Source organism: Miniopterus schreibersii, assembly GCF_964146895.1.
Source record: "Miniopterus schreibersii genome assembly, chromosome: 14".
NCBI classification, from domain to species: Eukaryota; Metazoa; Chordata; class Mammalia; order Chiroptera; family Miniopteridae; genus Miniopterus; species Miniopterus schreibersii.
In genome coordinates this window covers 41,293,208-41,312,366 of record NC_138114.1, presented here as the reverse complement: position 1 = coordinate 41,312,366, position 19,159 = coordinate 41,293,208, and the positions used below count along the sequence as shown (strand labels likewise).

The following is a 19,159-nucleotide window of genomic DNA, read 5'->3' as shown; positions in this document are numbered from 1 at the left end:
CTGTCCTTTTGCTTTCTTTTGCATTTTTAAAAATTAAATTTTGGTTATAGGAGCAATTACAGGAATACATTTATCTTCTAAAACATTAAATCTACCCCTCCACACCCCTTCCTGCTGGGTCACTGCCCGGAGTCCCAGGGAGTGGCCAGCTGTGCGGTTTTCCTGTCTTCTGCTGCACCCTTGCCCTTCCCTGAACTAATTTGTGGAGGAGCAGTGTAAAGACTCCCCCCGCCATGAATCTGTGGCCCTGATAGGTGTGCTTCCTGCCATCTGCTGCATGATTTTCCTGGGCTTTGGGGATGATGTCCTGAGTCTGCGCTGGTGCCGTAAGCTGCTGCTGCCCACAGCTGCCTCACTACCTCTCCTTATGGTCTGTTTCACCAATTCTGGCAACGTGACAGTTGTGGTACCCAAGCACTTATGTCCAAATCTTGGCCTACATTTGGGCTTGGGGATCCTGTACTATGTCTACATGGGTCGGTACCAAAGCCATCAATATCCTAGCAGGAATTAATGGCCTACAGGCTGGCCAGTCAGTAGTCATTTCTGCGTCCATTACCTTCAACCTGGTGAGCTGGAGGGTGATTGTCAGGATGATCATGCCTTTTCCCTCTACTTCAGGATACTCTATTTTTTTTCACCACCATGGGATTGCTCTACCCGTTAGAGGTGTTTGGGGGAGATACCTTCTGTTGCTTTGGGGGAGATTCCTCCTGTTGCTTTGCTGGCGTGCCCCTTGCTGTGGTGGCACCTTGGGATACTTCAGCGAGACCATGCTGCTCTTGTTCATGCCCCAGGTGTTCAGCTTCTCTAGGCACTGCCTCAGCTCCTGCATATCACCCCCTGTCCTTGCCACTGCCGGCCGGGACTCAGTACCAACACAGGAAAACTGGAGATGAGCTATGCCAAGTTCAAGACCAAGAGCTTCTCTTTCTTTTTTTCTAAAGGTAGCAGAGAGCCTCCAGCTAGTGACACTGTGCCTGAGTGGGAACGAGGACGGTGCCTTCACTGAGTGTAATTACATGTCCCTCATCAACTTAAAGTCTTTGGGCTCTGCATGAGAGAAACCTCACACTGTTCCTGCTGCTGCTACAGACCCTGGGCAGTACCACCACCTTCTCTATTCGGTGCCAGCTTGTCTGACTCTTTTACGTCTGAGTCCCCTGATCATTGCCCTTTACTTCACAGTCTCTAGGGTTCCTGACTCAGGCCAGCCTCTTTCTAGACCAAGACTGCCTCTGGTCCCAGGCCTCCTTTCCCATGTGATTACTGACATACTGGGTGGGCCTTTCTTGCCCTCTATTTGGATTTCCCCTATGATTTTCTTAAACTTGCCACTCTCTTTATCCCATCTTTGCAGCCCCCTAAGGTGGGGTAGCTGTTACACAGTTTCCCACAACTCTGACTTTCAAGAAATATGTTGGGCCTGGGGATAGAACATATGGTGATAGGGACATAGGCTCGAAGATGACTTGATATTTGACTATAAATTAAGTGTTCTAATTAGTAAAAGCAGATGGGTTAAAGTACAGGGACGGGGTGAAAATAAAGTGTTGTCTTTTTCTTGTTAAAAAACACACACATTAAAACTAAAGGTCATACTCCCTTGGAACATTATTACCAATCTCAGTCTTTTACCCCTATCTTTAGAGATAACCTCTGAGAGGAGTTTGTCACGTACCTCTATAAGCTGTTCAAAACTCTTGTAAACTTAATGTGTGATTGTCTTAGATCAGGCTGCCACAACAGAATATTATAGACTGGGTGGCTTGTAAACAATAGACGTGTATTTCTCACAGTTCTAGAGGCTTGGAAGTCCAAGAGAAAGGCATCAGAAGATTTGGTGTCTGGTGAAGGCCCTTCCTGGTTCAGAAAGTCCTCTTCTTGCTGTGTCCTCAGAGGGTGGAATGGGTGTGGGAGCTTCCTGGGGTTTCTTTTGTAAGGGCATTACAGTGGTACCTCGGTTTTCGAATGTGATCCATCCTGGAAGACTGTTCGAGTTCTGAAAGGTTCGAAAGCCAAGGGATCAACAGCCGACAGCTGGGCCTCAGGATCTTGCCCTCAGCAGAAGCCGTGTGGCATGTTCGACTTCCAAGCCGTGTTCGAAAACTGAAGCATTTACTTCTGGGTTTATGTTGTTTGTAAACCGAAATGTTCGTCAAGGGAGACGTTCGAAAACCGAGGTACCCCTGTAATTCTATTTACAAGTGCTCTGCCCTCATGACCTAATTACCTCCCAAAGGCCCCACCTCCAAATACACTGGGGATTAGGTTTCAACGTGTGAATTTAGAGGTGACACAGACTTTTGTCTACAGCAATAATGATAGGAAATAATGGTCTTCATGTCTGTGTTTTGTTTTAACATTTTATTTTGAAATAATTTTAGATTTACAGAAGAGTTGCAAAGATGGTATGAAAGTTTCAGGATACCATGTTAACAGTTCAGTGATTAAAACTAAGAAATTAACATTGGTACAATACTATTAGTTAAATTATACACTTTATTAGAGCTTTACCAGGTTTTCTAATTGTCCTTTTTCTGTTCTAGGATCCCATCCAGAATCCCACGTTGAATTTTCTTGTCTTGTTTCCACAGTCTCCTCCAATCTGTGACAGTTCTCAGTCTTTCCTTGGCTTTCATGACCTGGACACCTTTGAAGAGTCCAGGTTGGGTATTTTGTAGAATATCCCTCAATTTGGGATTGTCCAATGAGTTTTCATGGTTGGATCGAAGCTATGCATTTTGAGGAAGAATTTTTTAAAATATCAATTATATATATATATATCATATGCTGCAACTTGCTGTTTTCACTCAATAATATGATTTTGAGATATTTCTATATTAACATATAGATCAGGTCACTTCTTTTAAATTCTCTACATAACTCCATTATATGAGTATTCTACATCTACACTCAATTTAGCCATTCCCCTACTGGTGGGCATTTAGGTTGCTTCCAAATTATTTATTAGCAATATTATAGTAATTATCTTTGTACATACCTCCATATGCACATGGAGTTATGGTAGATAACTAGAAGGGGCATTGCTGAGATGTGGATTGGCTGTGCCAATTTACATTCTATTGATATTAAAGCTTGAAAATTGTTGCCAATCTCAGTTTTAATTTCCATTTCCCTGGTTACTGCTGATGTTTGGCACCTTTTTGTATATTTATTTGGTAATTTGTATTTCCTTTTCTGTGAACTGCCTATTTATATTCTTTGCACATTTTTCTAGTGGTTTTTTTCTCACTGATTTGTTAAAAATCTTCTATATGTTCTAATACAAATCCTTTGTTTTATATAATGCAGATGTTTTCCCTGGTCTGTTATCTTTGTTTCTTATTTAGGTTAACTTTCTCATTTCTTTGAGTTACGGCATTTCTCTGGCATTTTAAGTTATTTTTTCTGACTTTTCTGAAACAAAGTTCTTGATTATAAAAGTAATAGAAACAACAAAGACAATCTGGGAAATTATGGAAAAGTATAAATAGAAACCACCTCAAGACTTGTCACTGAGAGAAAACCACTGTTAACATACTCAGTCCTTTTAGTGTCTTGTGTGTGTGCACACAGTTTTTTGCTCAGTTGAGATCACATAGCATACACACACACACACACACACAGAGTCTGCTCAGTGCCATGGTCTTTAGACACAAACCCTGGCCTTTTTCCAAATGTACTTTGGTTATGGTGGTTTTAGACTAACTTGCAACATCTATTCCTTTTTTCCACATATCCTGAAAAATGTAGTAGGTGAGAGGTCCAAGGCCTGTCCTTAGCTGACCTGAAGTTGGCTCAAAAACACAAGAGAGGGTAGAAATGCTCCAATGGAGCACATATTAAAAAATCTTGGAGGTTTTAGTTAACTGCAAGCTCAGTGAGTTAATAGCAGGTGCCAAGACTTTATTGTGTGAATGCAAGTCCTATGAGGAAGCTAGTGTTTCTTTGTACTGATGGTACCACAGACACTTGGATTCAGTCTTGGGTGACCTACTCTCAAAGAGCCACAATCAGACTGACCAGGTGCATGAGGAGCATGAGGAGAAAGACCTTTAAAACCAGGGCAAAGGAGGAACGATGGAAAGAGTGGGAGATACTGGTCTGGAATAAGACCTTGGGCAGAAGTCTTCAAGTATCTGAAAAGTAGAAGGTCAAAAGAGATTAGATCTGTTTGTTCTCTGGGCCAGAGGGTGGAAGTTTCAGAAACACTTTCTAACTGGTCAGAACTGCTGAGACCAAGGAATGCATTGCTCTGGAAATAGTGGGCTTTCTGTCATTAAGGAGTCTTCTTACAGATGCAAATTGGTGGTGGTCGGTGGGGAGGTTGATAAATATATTTTGAATAGCTATGTGCCAGGACTGTGCTGAGGACTTTCCATTATCTTTTTTGGTTAATAATTTAAAAAATATTTTCAATTACAGTTGACATACAATATTATATTAGTTTCAAGTATACAACATAGTGATTAGACATTTATATAACTTAAGATCACCCTGATATGTCTACTACCCATGTGAACCATACCTAGTTATTACAATATTATTGACTATATTCCCTATGCTGTACTTTATATCCCTGTCTTGTTTTTATAACTGGCAATTTGTACTTCTTAATCCCTTCCCCTTTTTCACCCATTGCTCCCAACCCCTCTCTCACCTGTCAACCATCAAAATCTCTGTATCTATGAGTTTCTGTTTTGTTTGTTTTATTTTTTTAGATTCTACATATAAATGAAATAATATGATATTTGTCTTTCTCCGTCTGACTTATTTCACTTAGCATAATACCCTCAAGGTCCACCCATATTGTCACAAATGGCAAGATTTCATTCTTTTTATTGCTGAATAATATTCCATTATATATCACACCTTTATCATTTGTCTCTCAGTGGACACTTAGGTTGTTTCCATGTCTTGGTTATTGTAAGTAATGTTGCAATGAACATAGGGGTGCATATGTCTTTTTGAGTTAGTGTTTTGGGTTTCCTCAGATCAGTACCCAGAAGTGGAATTACTGGGTCATATGGTAATTCTATTTTTAATTTTTTGAGGAACCTCCTTACCATTTTCCACAGTGGCTGCACAAATTTATAATCCCACCAACAGTGCATGAAGGTTCTCTTTTCTCCACATCTTCACCAACACTTGTTTGTTGATTTATTGATGATAGCCATCCTGACAGATGTGAGGTGATATCTCATTATGGTTTTAATTTCCATTTCCCTGATGACTAGTGATGTTGTGCCTATGTGGTCAATTAATCTATGACAAAGAAGGCAAGAATATACAATGGGGTAAAAACAGTCTCTTCAATACATGGTGTTCGGAAAACTGGACAGATACATGCAGAAGAATGAAACTGGACAACTATCTTATACCATGTACAAGAATAAACTCAAAATGGATTAATGACTGAAATGTTAACACTTGAAACCATAAAACTCCTAAAAGAAAACATAGGCAGTAAACTCTTTGATATTGCTCTTAGTAATATTTTTTGGATATGTCTCCTTCAGCAAGAGAAACAAAAGAAAAACTAAACAAATGGGACTACATGAAACAAAAGTTTTTGCACAGCCAAGGAAACCATCAATCAAAAGACAACCTACTGAATGGAAGAAGATATTTGCCAGTGATACGTCCAATAAGGGGTTAATATTCCAAATATAGAAGGAACTCATAGAACTTCAACACGGAAAGAACCAAACTATTGGATTAAAAAATGAGCAGAGGACCTGAACAGATATTTCTTCAAAGAGGACACACAGATGGCCAATACGCATATAAAAAGATGCTCGACTTGCCTCTATTATCTTATTTCATCCTGCCGACATCCTGCCAACATCCTGCCAACAATGTAGGTACCGTTATCTCTCCCTGTATTATAGATGAGGGAACTGGGTGTAGTGAGATCAGGTGATCCTCCCAATGTCAAACAATTTGTAAGTGGTGGAACTTGGATTACAACCAGCTCTGACACCTTCCAAAGCCAGTAGTTTTGGTCATAATTGGATTCAGGCTTGATATGGAGGTCGGGACCCGAGGGGCCTTGGGGTCTGTTGGACTAAAAGACTGTGTCTGGGAAAAAGTATGCCCCTTCCCCTCCTAAGGGAAGGGCCCCGAGTGTAGGCGGAGACGCAGAAGCGGCTGAGATAGTCCCGGGCAGCAGCTGGCCAAGGGATGTAGACCTAAAGGACATGGAAGGGTTGTCAACGTGCGTCACCCCATAGCTCGGCAACAACTGCTGTTCTGTCGTTTGAAGATCCCCAGACCCCAGTGAGGGACCGAGGCATAGGGCCGCCGCATAGCCACTTCCCTCCGGTCTCGAGGCCAGGGAGCGTCGCGGCAGCCGGGTTCTGCGGTGGAGCCGAGGGTCGGAACAGCGCGCCGGTCCCTGGGCAGGCGCAAGCTGGAGGCGGGGCCGTGGGGGCGGGGCCAAGGCGGCAGGGGTTAGGAGAGCGCGCGGAGGCGGCTGCGGCAGTTACGCGTTTGGATTGCAGCCTTGTGGCAAGACGGTGAGTGCGGCGGGCCCCGCGGGCGGGAGGGGGAAGGAGCGGCCGAGCGCGCGAGCTGGGGAGGAAGGGTGCGCGGCCGAGCGCGCGACCCGGCTCAGGGGCCGCCGTCTGCCCCTGCCTTCGTCCCTCGCGCCCCTCAGGCCCCACTCTAACGCCCGAGCGCCCACCGGCGGGCCCCGGGACTCCGCATCCGCGTCTCCGCACGCCCCGCAGCTCCACGTCGCCCGGGCCTCAACGCAGCCTTTTCCTCTTCGCCGCGGCTACGCCCCCAGCCTCACGTCACGCCCGCGCCATTGTTTCTCCGCGGTGGGCTGGCTGGGACCTGCCTTAGCCTCCGAGTGCGGCCCTTCGCCGACTCGGAGCCTAACTCGCCGCGTTCTGTCCGGCCGCCCCGCCCCCCGCCTTTCTCACGGTGGTGGCAGCCCCCATCCCTCCTCAGGGAGACACCCCTTTACTCAGGTCCGCATGTTCTTCCTCCCGTCCGCACCCGAGGCCAGCCGTTGCGGCCCTCTTAACCGGGCTTCCCACCCCCTGCGCGTTCCCGGTGGTCCCCGAGAAGCTAGCGGCCACCCCAGTAGGGTGTTAGGTCGAAGGTGTTTTAGCAGCAACCACAAGAAGTTGATATCCCGCACGCCAGTTATGTCGTTCGCAGCACTTCCTGGAAAGCTCGCATCGAATGGCGAGCCGCCGTGAAAACATGCTTATTTCCAGATGGTTCCCAAGTCAGGGGTCGACTGTCCAGTGGCGGTCTGTTCCTTTCCCGGGGACCCCTGAAGCCGGAGAGCCGAGAGCGAGAAGCAGATATGAGGCCTGAACCATTAGTTGTAAGCACGTTTTGGGGGTTTCACTCCAGTAGGCCTCCAGCTTTAGAAAGCAGTAGGTAGAGCTCGTGTCAGATTTATTTTTCCTTCGTGTTTGGGGCCGCTGTGTTTGAGAGTTGTAAAGTGCAGTGCTCTGCAATGACTAGTCACCATTTTAGGGTGTGTGTGTGTGCGTGCGTGCGCCTTGGTGTGGACAGGTTCTTCATGTCTGTACACTTCATTTTGTCTCTTAAGGCAACGAATGCAAATGCTGCTAGCTATAATGTGAGAGAGAGAATATTGAAACAGTGCCGTTTACCGTGGCAACTTCAGATTGTCGAGGTCTTTTAAATATTTACCACCACACTTCCAACAATAGATTTCTCCGAATGAAGACATCCAGGCCTGGAGATGTTTAGTTCAAGAAAACGCAGCTAGTTAGCAATTAAAATCAACTAAACGTGCTGGTCTGATGGTAGCACACACAGACTTTATTTCTGAAGTGCATTTTTATTGATTGATTTGTGAGAGAGAGAGAGAGAGAGGTAGGGGTTCCACTTACCCATGGACTCATTGGTTGATTCCTGTATGTGTCCTGGCCAGGAATGGAACTCACAACCTTTGCCTTGGCATATGGGGAGGATGCTCTAGCCAACAGCTGTCCGGCCAGGGCTGAAATGCAGTATAGGTTGCTGTGTAACCCTCATTAATCCAGAAGTTTGATTTTAGAATTTAGTAGTCAATTTGTAAAGTAAGAGGGTTGAAGGAGATATTCTGCAAGGTTTCATTCAGCGTCAAGTTCCCGAAAGTTTGTAATTGTAGGAAGATTTACATAGATACTGTTCGCTTATGGTATCTGCAAGCCTTACTATAGTGACATCAGGTGTATATGCCTAAAGAAAGCCAAGTTACAGTGGAATGTTAAGAGGAGGGATAATCATCTGTTTCTAGGTTATTTCGACAGTTTTATGGGGAAAGAAAGCACACAAAATGTATGTGTTTTAACATGTCTTTTTGTTGCTTAACTCTCTTAAGAAAAAGTTTATTTCAATGAAATAGTTTAAAAAACCAACTTTATCATATTATTTATAATTATACTCTTTTCCAGTTCTTATCTAAACATAGCTTTTATGTAGTTATAATTGCTGTGTACATGTTGTTATTAATGTTTCACTTACCCATATTTCTGGGATGTCCATGTATCTAGAAAATTTATCTACTTTTTATTTGTATAGATGCTTTTATGCCTAGAAGTCAACAACGTCTGGCATACAGGCTCTCAGTAGATTTTTGTTGAATGAATGTGGTATTTTGAGCTGTTTAGACAACATCTATGAACACATGTTAAATATCACAGGGAATATGTTAAGTGACATGTGAGTAGTAGTAAAGGTAGGCAATACTTTGAGCCAGGAGACAAAATCAGGTATGTTTCAGGGCCTGGATTTTGGAGTCCAGGTTTGAGACCTGGCTTGCCATTTAACATCCATGCAACCTTGGAGAACTTAAGCTTAGAGAGCCTTACTCAGTTTCTCTCACCATGAAAAAGGTAAGAATAGAACAAATTCTATAGGGTTTTATGTATTAAATGTGATAATTCCATTGAAGTAATACTGACATACATTAAATTATCTGTACATGTTAGCTATTACTATTTTTTGCTTCAGAGTGGTGAAATTATTGAAGGTTGGTAGAGTCAGGGAGAACATACAGAAGGTGGCACTTGAGAGTAAGGAGAAGATGTAAAAGTGGATCTATTAAGGGGTTAATGGTAAAGGGTTAGATACAGCAATAGTATGAGGTATAGCTGGTTAGAGAAATTCTGGTAAGCTGTTTACAAGATATTCTACATGAATATTTTGCAGATAAAGCAGAATTAATGAAGTAAGATAACTCTTTTGTGAGTAGTTGGTATTATTATTATTATTATATTTTTTTTTCAGTTTAGGCCTGAAGAAGTTACTTGCTTTAAGGAAGTTGATAGCAAATTATTGTGGAGTGCTAAGGTCCTTGTCATTTGACACCATAAATCTTGTTTTACCATTTGAAATTTGATTGTGTTCTTTGAGATTACCAAAGCTTGCAGTGGCTGGTTTTCTATTTTATTTCATTTTTTATTTTTTTATTTTTATGGAAACAACTTTAGCAGCAAAACAATAAAAATAGCAAAATTGACAGCAAAGCAGCAAAGCTACACCCTTTTTAGGCAGAATACAGAATCAAAAGGATTAGATTGACTTGGAGAGCATCGAACTATTGTTCCTTCCTTTTGTTTGTGTCTCTTGATTGGGAAGCATTGTCAAGAGTGTGAGATGAAAAAGTCTGCTGTGGCCTAGCCGGGAGTGACTCAGAGGTTGAGCATAGATCTAGGATCCAGGAGATTTAGGATCCAGGAGATTGCGGTTCGATTCCTGGTCAGGGCACATGCCAGGGTTGCAGTTGGGTGTGTGCAGGAGGCAGCTGATCAATGACTCTCTCATCCTTGATGTTTCTACCTCTCTCTTTCTCCCTCTCCCTCTCTCTGAAGTCAATGAAGATGTATTTTTTTTTTTTTTAAAGTGCTATGTCAGGGTCTGCTTGTGCAGAGAAGACTATATCAGTAAGTTTAACTTTGTTGGGTATTAGTATGTTTCCATTTCAGATGTTCAGTGGAATGGAATGTATGCTTTTAAAAGCTCCTTGGTTCATTTTAATGATGTTTCTATAATGTTTTAATTTATTTTTAAAATTTTATCTTATTTTGGGGGAATCAGACCATTTTAGTGAGGGCATTCAGGTGATGGTTGAAGGCCTGGGAGGACAATGAGATCCAATGTCCTTGCCCCCCATCTCCCCAGCTTCACAGCCACCAAAAAGTTAAATTTATTTTAAAATATGAAATATTTCAAACATACAGAAAATAATGTAATGATAATATAATTATAGACCATTATTTATTTATTTATTTACTTCTCTTTTTTCCCTTTTTATTGAATTTATTGGGGTGACACTGGTTAACAAAACTATACGGGTTTCAGGTGCACAATTCTACAACACATCATTTGTACATTGTACTGTGTGTTTACCACCCCAAGTCAAGTCTCCGCCCATCACTATTTATTCCCGCTAAACCCTCCTCTCGTTCCCCGTCCCCCTCCCTCCTCCCAGGGCAAACACCACCCTGTTGTCCATGTTCATGAGTCCCCCCACCTTTTTTTGCTCAGTCCCCCCACCTCCCAACCTAGACCATCATATTTATGTGTTGTTTTTTTCCTTCCCATTTTCTAATTGTGCTCTCTCTTTTCATTATATATATATATATATTTTTTAATATTTTATTTTTAATATATCTTTATTTCAGAGAGAGGAAAGGAGATGGAGAGAGAGAGATGGAAACATCAATGATGAGAGTCATTGATTGGTTGCAGCCCACAACCCGGGCATATGCCCTGACTGGGAATTGAACCCCAGTCGCCTGGATCCTAGGTCGACGCTCAACCGCTGAGCCACGCCTGGCTGGGCCATTATATATATTTTTAAAGGGATAAAATTACAGATACAGTTGAGGCCTGTGTGAATCTTTGCTGTCCTATTTCCCTCTCTCCTAGAGGTAAACACTGTCATGAATTCAGTAATTATTCCCATAATACGAATATATCCATAAAAGTGCACATGCTCTTGTTTAATATATATGTGATTCTGCAACTTGCTTTTTCAACAGTGTTTTTGTTTTGTTTTGTTTTGCTTTTAATCCTCACCGGAGGATATTTTTTCCATTGCTTTTCAGAGAGAGTGGAGGGAGTGGGGGAGAGAAACAGCACATTGACTAGTTGCCTCCTGCACATGCCCTGACCAGGGCTGGGGATCAAGCCTGCCACCAATTTACGTGCCTTGGGCCAGCATCGAACCCAGGACCCTTCAGTCCACAGGCTGACACTCTAATCACTGAGCCAAACTGGCTAGGGCATATTTATTGATTTTAGAGAGAGAGAAGGAGGGAGGGAGGGGGAGAGAGAGAAACACATTGATGTGAGAGAATTGATCTGTTGCCTTCCATATGTGCCCCAACCAGGGACCAAACCTGTAACCCAGGTATGTGCTCAGACCGGCAGTCGAACACATGACCTTTCAGTGTACAGGAGGATGCTCCAGCCAACTGAGCCAAGTCAGCCAGGGCTGTGTTATACATTCTTTTTCTGTCACTGTGTCATATAATTTCTCTCTGTAAATTCATAAGGACAGCTCTCTGTAAATTCATAAGGACAGCAATTCATAAAATTGCTCTCTGTAAATTTATATGTTAGGTTCAAAACTTGAGCCAAACAATGCAGAGTAAAAATTTAGATTTACCTATTATAGTCTAAATGTTTCACACTACAAATTTCCATTACTCTACAGTATTTTGTTTTAATTTGCCTAGCCCTGGCTGGGTTACTTGGTATTGTTGCATGCACCAAAAGGTTGCGGGTTCGATTCCCAGTTGGGGCGCCTGTGGGAGGCAGCCAGTTGATGTTTCTGTCTCACATCGATGTTTTTCTGTCCCTTCCCCTTCCTCTCTAAGGATCAATGGAAACATATCCTTGGGTGAGGATTGAAATAAATAAGAATAATTTACCTATAAAGTTGACTATTACATGTATTTTATTAATTATCCTTGGAAAACATTTGGCAAACTTTTTTTTAACTAGTCATGTTAGAATCTAGTTAGACGTGTGTGTGTCTTGTTTATGTTTTAGAGCTGCTAAGTAAACCAGCTAAAATATACAGCTCAAACATTCTAAGAATTTTAAGACATACCTATGAGTTTAACTGGTATCATGCTATATAAATAAGACCAAGCTGTAACTTGGAGAGTAAACATTCGAGTCTTTCACAAATCTGAAGTCAGTAAATTGCCATACTTTTAGCCTTAAATTATTTACTTCTATGGTAAGTTTGATGAGATAATTTTATGTGGAACTAAGAGCTTTCAGGAAAAACACACACCTACAGGTAGGACATTAGATATAGAATAATTGACATGAAAAAGATGTGTAAAATTGTATAGCCCTTGGCCCCTAATGGGTAACCTGAAGTTTTGGCTTTGAAAGTAGAAAGCTATTATAACATTCCTCCAAACATAAAGTACTGCATTGTGTAGAGGCTGCAGGCATTAAGCACTGTGGGCTCTAGCATTGTAATTTATTAAGGACTATGTGTCAGCCACTGTACTTAGCACCTTGCACTTATTGATGCACTGAATCTGACCATTTTGGAGTAGAAGAAACTGAAGTGATTGTACAATTTGTTTAGTCATAGAGCTCATTAGTGCTGGAGCCAGATTTGAACCCACGGTGTGGCTCCAGAATCTGCACACTTACCGCAAGTATAATTCTGTGACCTTGGTTAAGGTATTTAACTTCCCTATGCTGTTTTCTTCTTTATATAATAAAGATAATAGTACCTCATTCATACCGCCATGAGAAGTCAGTTAGTTAAAATATGTATAGTGTTTAGCATGACACATGAAAAAAAGTGACTATTCAATAAATATTAGCTGTTTTATGTTAGCATTATTAAGGCATTGAATGCACGCATATCTCTGATTTTTTACCAGATAAATGGACTAAACCATAAATGTAAGTTTATATACAAAAAGGTGGAAATACTGTGGTGAGTGATTATTTCTGCCTTTCTGATTTTTCTTTTTTTATTTTGTAAGAGGCAAGATAACAGGTAAAACAAAGTTGAATCGTGAGTAGAAGCTTATTTGGTAAGAGAATGAGTTCTTTTTGAAATAAAGCGAATGTTTTTATCTGCTTTTAAAAAGAATATTCAAGAATCTCGGAGGGATGCAGAAGGGCGGGTGGGTGGAGGGGGAGAGATTAACCAAAGAATTTATATGCATATATGCACAACCCTAGGACATGGACAATGGTGTGGAGAGGGACTGGGGTGGGGGGGTGGGATGGGGTGGAATGGGTCATTGGGGAGAAAAACGACATCTATAATGTTTTAAACAAAAAAATTTTAAAAATGAAAAAGTATGTAAAGAGAAAAATAAATAAATAAATCTGAAGATCTCACAGAACAGAAACCAAAAAAAAAAAAAGAAAAAAAAATCATTACTAAAGGCACAAGGTATATATTAGTTGAATGTAAAAACTGACTCTATTACCTTTATGCTTTTGAAAGACCTTAGTTAATTATAGCAGCGTTTTGGGGAAATAGATGGCATACTAAATATCCTCAAGCCCAATCTTTTAAAATGTTTTCTTTTCATGCTCTCTTATTCCTTTGTGTCGGTATCCATGTTACTGAAGGTCTGGTATTACTCAAAACATTCCATTAGAGCAACCTTAATATGCTGATGCAGAACAAATAAGTAGCATTCTGTGTGGTATGGCAGAGGTAATGGAATTCTAGGAATAAGCAGTAGTATGTTTAGGAGAATGTAAGTTTGGGTCTTTTTTGTATAATTTTGAAACTTTAGGAAAATAGAAATTTATATTTTTCTAGTTACAGTTTCAGATTAGAGACTGGAGCATGTTGTTTGAAGAAGAAAAACAAATTGTCAAGGCAACAGATACTGCATCTCTCACTTGACAAGATTTCTTCTCATTTTTTAACTTTCCATCCATGAACAAGGAGCCTTTTGTTCTAAGGACTGATGTTGAAACATTAGCAACATATTACATTAATCAAGCCAAGAATCTTTATGCATTTCTGAACAAAGAGTGGGATTTCACAAAGATTCATTTAGAGCTTTAAAAGGAACTTGTACAATATTCTTGTATATTCAGGCTTCCACAGAATTAGCTTCTGCAAGGCCAAGAGCTCAAGTCTAGAGGTTTAAAAGTTCATTTATTTCTGCCAGTGTGTATCAGACTATTGCTGGGGATGTAGTAGCAAACACAGTAAGTCTCACCTCAAGGAGCTTACAATTTAGAGAAAGGGACTCACAGTATGCAAACTGTTAAATATATTATGTTTCAATGTTAATGTGCAAAACAGAAAAATAAGGCCAGGTAAGAGAATAGCAAGGGATGTGTGTAGGTAGGTAAGTGCGATTTTATGAACTTGAATTTGTTAGCCTTCTGCATCACTGAAGTTGGCCTTTGATAGGAATGTATAGTACAACGTGGGGCAAATGATATAAAGAACTCTGAATGAGCCCTGACCAGTGTGCTTAGTTGGTTGAGCATCATTCAGTGTACCATAAAGGTCACTGGTTCGATTCCCAGTTGGGGCACATGCCTGGGTTTCAGATTCGGTCCCGTTGGGGTGTGTTGAAGAGACAGCCAATCAGTGTTTCATGCTCTCTCTCCTCCTCCCTTCCTCTTTCTCTCAAATCAATAAAAACATTTTAAAAAGTTGAAAAAGAATGCCTCTGAGAATAGCGAAATGAAAAATGAACAAAACTTCTTTGTTGTGAACTATTTAAAGCTATTTACTTGCTTATGTGTCAAGGACTAAGGTTATCAAAGGCAACGTGTAGAATGTGCCTACTTCGTATGATACCAGACATACAGATGTAGGATATAGTTTTAACTTTTCCTCTTCCATAAAGTAAACTATTTTAATATGTGTAATATGCAATTAAAGTTGTATTTTTGAAGACCAAAGTAAGCCCTGGCTGGGTAGATCAGTTGGTTCTATCCCACTCAGGGCACATACAAGAATCAACCAATGAATGCATAAATAAGTGGGACAACAAAACCCATGTTTTTCTCTCTTCCCTCTCCCCCCTCTTTCTCTCTCTCTAAAAAAAAAAAACAATTTAAAAAACCAGACTAAATTTCAGGTTGGTGAGAAAGTTTGAAGAAACCATTCAAAATTTGTTTCAAAGCAGTGTTCAGTGTTCGTAGAATGAGAATGGTTGATGATAAAACTTATAAATCCCCCAAGCTTTATATTTCACAGAATAAATTCCAATGAAGCTTAGTAAAACACTGAGTGTTCATATTTACTTACTGTTATAATTACTTTATTAATCTATATTGACACACTTATTCTATTGAAAAATGACTATTTATAGGGCCTCCCCATCGACACTGAAAAAATTAGATCCTCCAGGGTGAAGAAAACAGGACTTTTTAGCTCATCCTTTTATAAATTTCTGTGTTTGTTTAATAATGTACATACTGTATTGGAGGTATATGCTCAAAAGTTTCCCCAACAGGATGCTACTGAAAAAAATTTGTCTACACCACAGCAGAATGATAATGCCAAAATATATTCTGTCAGGGTTCTGAGCTTTGGAGCAGGGGATATTTCACAATGCTAATTAAATCTATTTGGGCACTAAAACAAACAAGAAGAAAAATGAATATTTGATTCAAACTGCCATGTGTATTAAACACTTTGCCTGATGATAGACCTTTGCTACATATTGTTTAAGTGCACTCACTTCTTTCCAAGTGAATTACTGATGTGACCTGAAACTGACATTTAAAATGGCTTTATTAACCAGGCTGCAGGTTGCTAATCAGGCTTACCCCACAGTTTCAGTTACTCTTTGCTTCCTGTTTTCAACAGTTGCCTGGAGCTGTTGGGGCAGCTGGTTTCCCTTTCTTTGGGGGAGGGTGATGTTAGTGGTGAAGGGAACTGTGTATGTTTTGCCTATGAAGTATTTTTAAAGTGTGAGACTACAGTATTTTAAATGCTTAAGAGTTTATTTCAGTTGTTACTCTTCAGGTAAAACTACTTTGCAGGCTGATATTTTCTATTGAAACAGAATTATCTATCACTATTGTTTGAAAGGAATTAAAATTAGAGCTTTTTATTATTAGTTGCTGCCATACCTTATTGAAAAACTACACTGTAAACAGGTGACAAGTGAAATGTTTACTGGAACTCCTTCCTTTGTTTTTTTTTGGACACATGATCAAGAATCATCATCTTTAACTTTGTTACTATGAAATATAGTTAAGCATTAGATAGACTGTCTCTGGATAGAGTTCAAAAGTCTGTCATAGTAATGGTAAGATGTGTTAGATAAGATCATAGGAAAACTGTCATGAAGCATTGTTTGAAGATAATGATTTAAGAAAATCTCACCCCTTTACCTTCACATAATTGTGTAGACTTCATGTCAGATTTTACCCCATATTAGTGATAATATGATTATTTAATTATGTTTACATTTTAGTTGAATAAAGTTTTGTGTGACCTTTACTGAGACTATAAGTTGAATTTTAAAAATAAAATATATTTTGCTTAATCCATGAGTGATCCAAGAAAGTACTTTGACTTTTTCCTGCAAATAATTTGAAGAAAGTAATAAAAGAAAAATAATGGAGGAAATCTTTTCTTGGTGTAATTACTATTTTTAATTTGTTAGGAAAGAAGAAAAAACAGGCTGACTTTAAATAACAGTTTTATTGAGGTATAAATACATGTAACAGTCTGCACAGGAGTGTACAATAAGTTCTGACTTATGTATACACCTGTGAAACAATCACTTTAATCAAGATAATGAACATATCACCCCCCAAAGTTTCCTTGGGCCCCTTCCCAGCCTCATTCTTCCATCCCAGGCAATCACTGATCTGTCACTATAAATTAGTTTGCATTTTCTAGAATTTTATGTAAATGGAATCATATAGTATGAAGTCTTTTTTTTTTTTGGTCTGTCTGCTTTCACTTAGCATGACTTTGATACTTCCTTAGCTTGTACACCAGTAGTTCATTCCTTTTTATTGCATAGTAGTATTCTATTGTATGAAGTACTACAATTTGTCCATTTACTTCTTCATAGACATTTGGGTTGTTTTTAGTTTCTGACATTTACAAAGCTACTATTGAATATTTGTGTATGTCTATATAAATATATGCTTTCAATTTTCTTGGATAATTACTTAGGAGTAGAAAGGTTGGGACATAGATATAAATTGAACTTTTAAAGAAATTGCAAATTGTTTTCCAAAGTGCTGTACCGTTTTTATACATTCATCATCAGTGTATTAGATTTTGTTCATTAGATTTCATAGATCAGTGAGATCATGTGATATTTGTCTTTCTCTGACTGGCTTATTTCACTTAGCATAATAATCTACAGGTCCATCCATGCTCTCTCAAAGGGTAAGAGATCCTTTTTTATGGCTGCATAGTATTCCATTGTGTAAATGTACCACATCTTTTTTATCCACTTCTGATGGGCAATTGGGCTGTTCGCAAATCTTAGCTATTGTAATGCTTAGGTATTGTAATACCCCTATGAACATAGAGGTACATATATTCTTTCTGATTGGTGTTTCAGGATTATTAGGATATATTCCCAGAAGTGGGATTGCTAGGTCAAACAGCAGTTCCATTTTTAACTTTTTGAGGAAGCTCTATACTATTTTCCATAGTGGCTGCACCAGTCTGCATTCCCACCAATAGTGAACTAGTGTTCCCTTTTCTCCACATCCTCACCAGCACTTATTTGATGATTTATTGATGATAGCCATTCTGACAGCTGTGAGGTGATATCTCATTGTAGTTTTAATTTGCATTTCTCTAATGATTAGTGACGTTGAATATTTTTTCATATATCTATTGGCCATCTGTATGTCCTCTTTGGAAAAGTATCTATTCAGATCCTTTCTCCATTTTTTAATTGGATTGTTTTCCTTTTGTTGCATTGTATGAGTTCTTTATATATTTTAGAAAAGACCCACCTCAGAACAAAAGATTCACACAGACTGAAGGTGAAGTGATGGAAAAAAAGATTGCACACAAATGGAAACGAAACAAAAACGGGGGTAGCAATACTCATATCTGACAAAATAGACTTCTAAACAAAGGCCATAACAAGAGACAAGGAAGGCCATTACATAATACTAAAGGGATCGATCCAACAAGAAAATATAACCCTTGTAAACATATGCATCCGATACTGGGACACCAAAATATATTAAAAAATTCTTGATGGACTTGAAGGGAGAGACCAACAGAAGTACAGTCATAGTAGGGGACTTTAACACACCACTAATAACACTGGATAGATTTTCCAGACTGAAAATCAACAAGGAAACAGTATCCTTAAATGACACACTAGATTAGATAGGTCTAATTGATATATAGAGAACACTTCATCCCAAAGCATCAGAATATACATTCTTCTCAAGTGTGCACAGAACATTCTCTAAGATAGACTGCATGATAGGACACAAAACAAGTCTACCAATTCAAGAAGATTGATATCATACTAAGCATCTTCTTAGACCACAAAGGCATGAAACTAGAAATCAGCTACAGTAAAAAAACTCAAAAACACTCAAATACATGGAGGCTAAAGAGCATGTTATAAAACAATGAATGGGCTACCAATGAGATCAAGGAAGAAATTGAAAACTTCCTGGAAACAAATGAAAATGAACACACAACAACCTAAAACTATGGGACACAGCAAAAGCAGTCCTGAGAGGGAAGTTCATAACATTACAGGCCTACCTCAAGAAATGAGAAAAAGCTCTAATAAACCATGCAACTAAAAGAATTAGAGAACAGCAAGAAAGGCCCAGAGGAAGTAGAAGGTAGGAAATAATAAAGATCAGAGTGGAAATAAATGACATAGAGACTAAAAAACAATACTAAAGATCAGTGAAACCAAGAGCTGGTTCTTTGAAAAGATAAGATTGATGAACCATTAGCCAGACTCATCAAGAAACAGAGAAGACCCAAATAAAATGAGAGTCTTTAATGGCATGACTATTTTGACATCTAACTCATTATAGAATACAAATAGTATTTCTGAGTCTTATTTAAACTTAACATAAAATATAGTCCTGGTTCACTCTTCCATCCCCACCGAAAAAGAAAAAAAAAAAAATCATTGAAGTTCCATTGTAACTCTACTTTTAAAATTTCTCCTTTTTTTCCACTTTTTAAAAT

The 19,159-nt window shown here is 39.5% G+C and overlaps 1 protein-coding gene and 1 pseudogene across 7 annotated transcripts in view; both read left to right on the top strand.

Moving 5' to 3' along the window:
* The window catches only part of NT5C2 (5'-nucleotidase, cytosolic II), a 111,787-nt gene that overhangs the window by 30,632 nt on the left and 61,996 nt on the right, over positions 1–19,159 (top strand). For 2 of the 6 annotated variants that reach the window (XM_081158949.1, XM_081158948.1), the window contains exon 1: positions 6,444–6,521. The exons of 3 other annotated variants lie outside the window; for them this stretch is intronic. The gene's annotated coding sequence lies outside the window, so the exon portion shown is untranslated. Of the gene's footprint in view, positions 1–6,424; positions 6,522–19,159 lie in introns of those variants that run through there. One more of the 6 variants, XM_081158954.1, reaches the window with a different exon arrangement.
* On the top strand, positions 206–1,143 carry LOC308567161 (UDP-N-acetylglucosamine--dolichyl-phosphate N-acetylglucosaminephosphotransferase pseudogene; annotated as a pseudogene). The gene has a single exon. The product of its transcript is annotated as a UDP-N-acetylglucosamine--dolichyl-phosphate N-acetylglucosaminephosphotransferase pseudogene (transcript).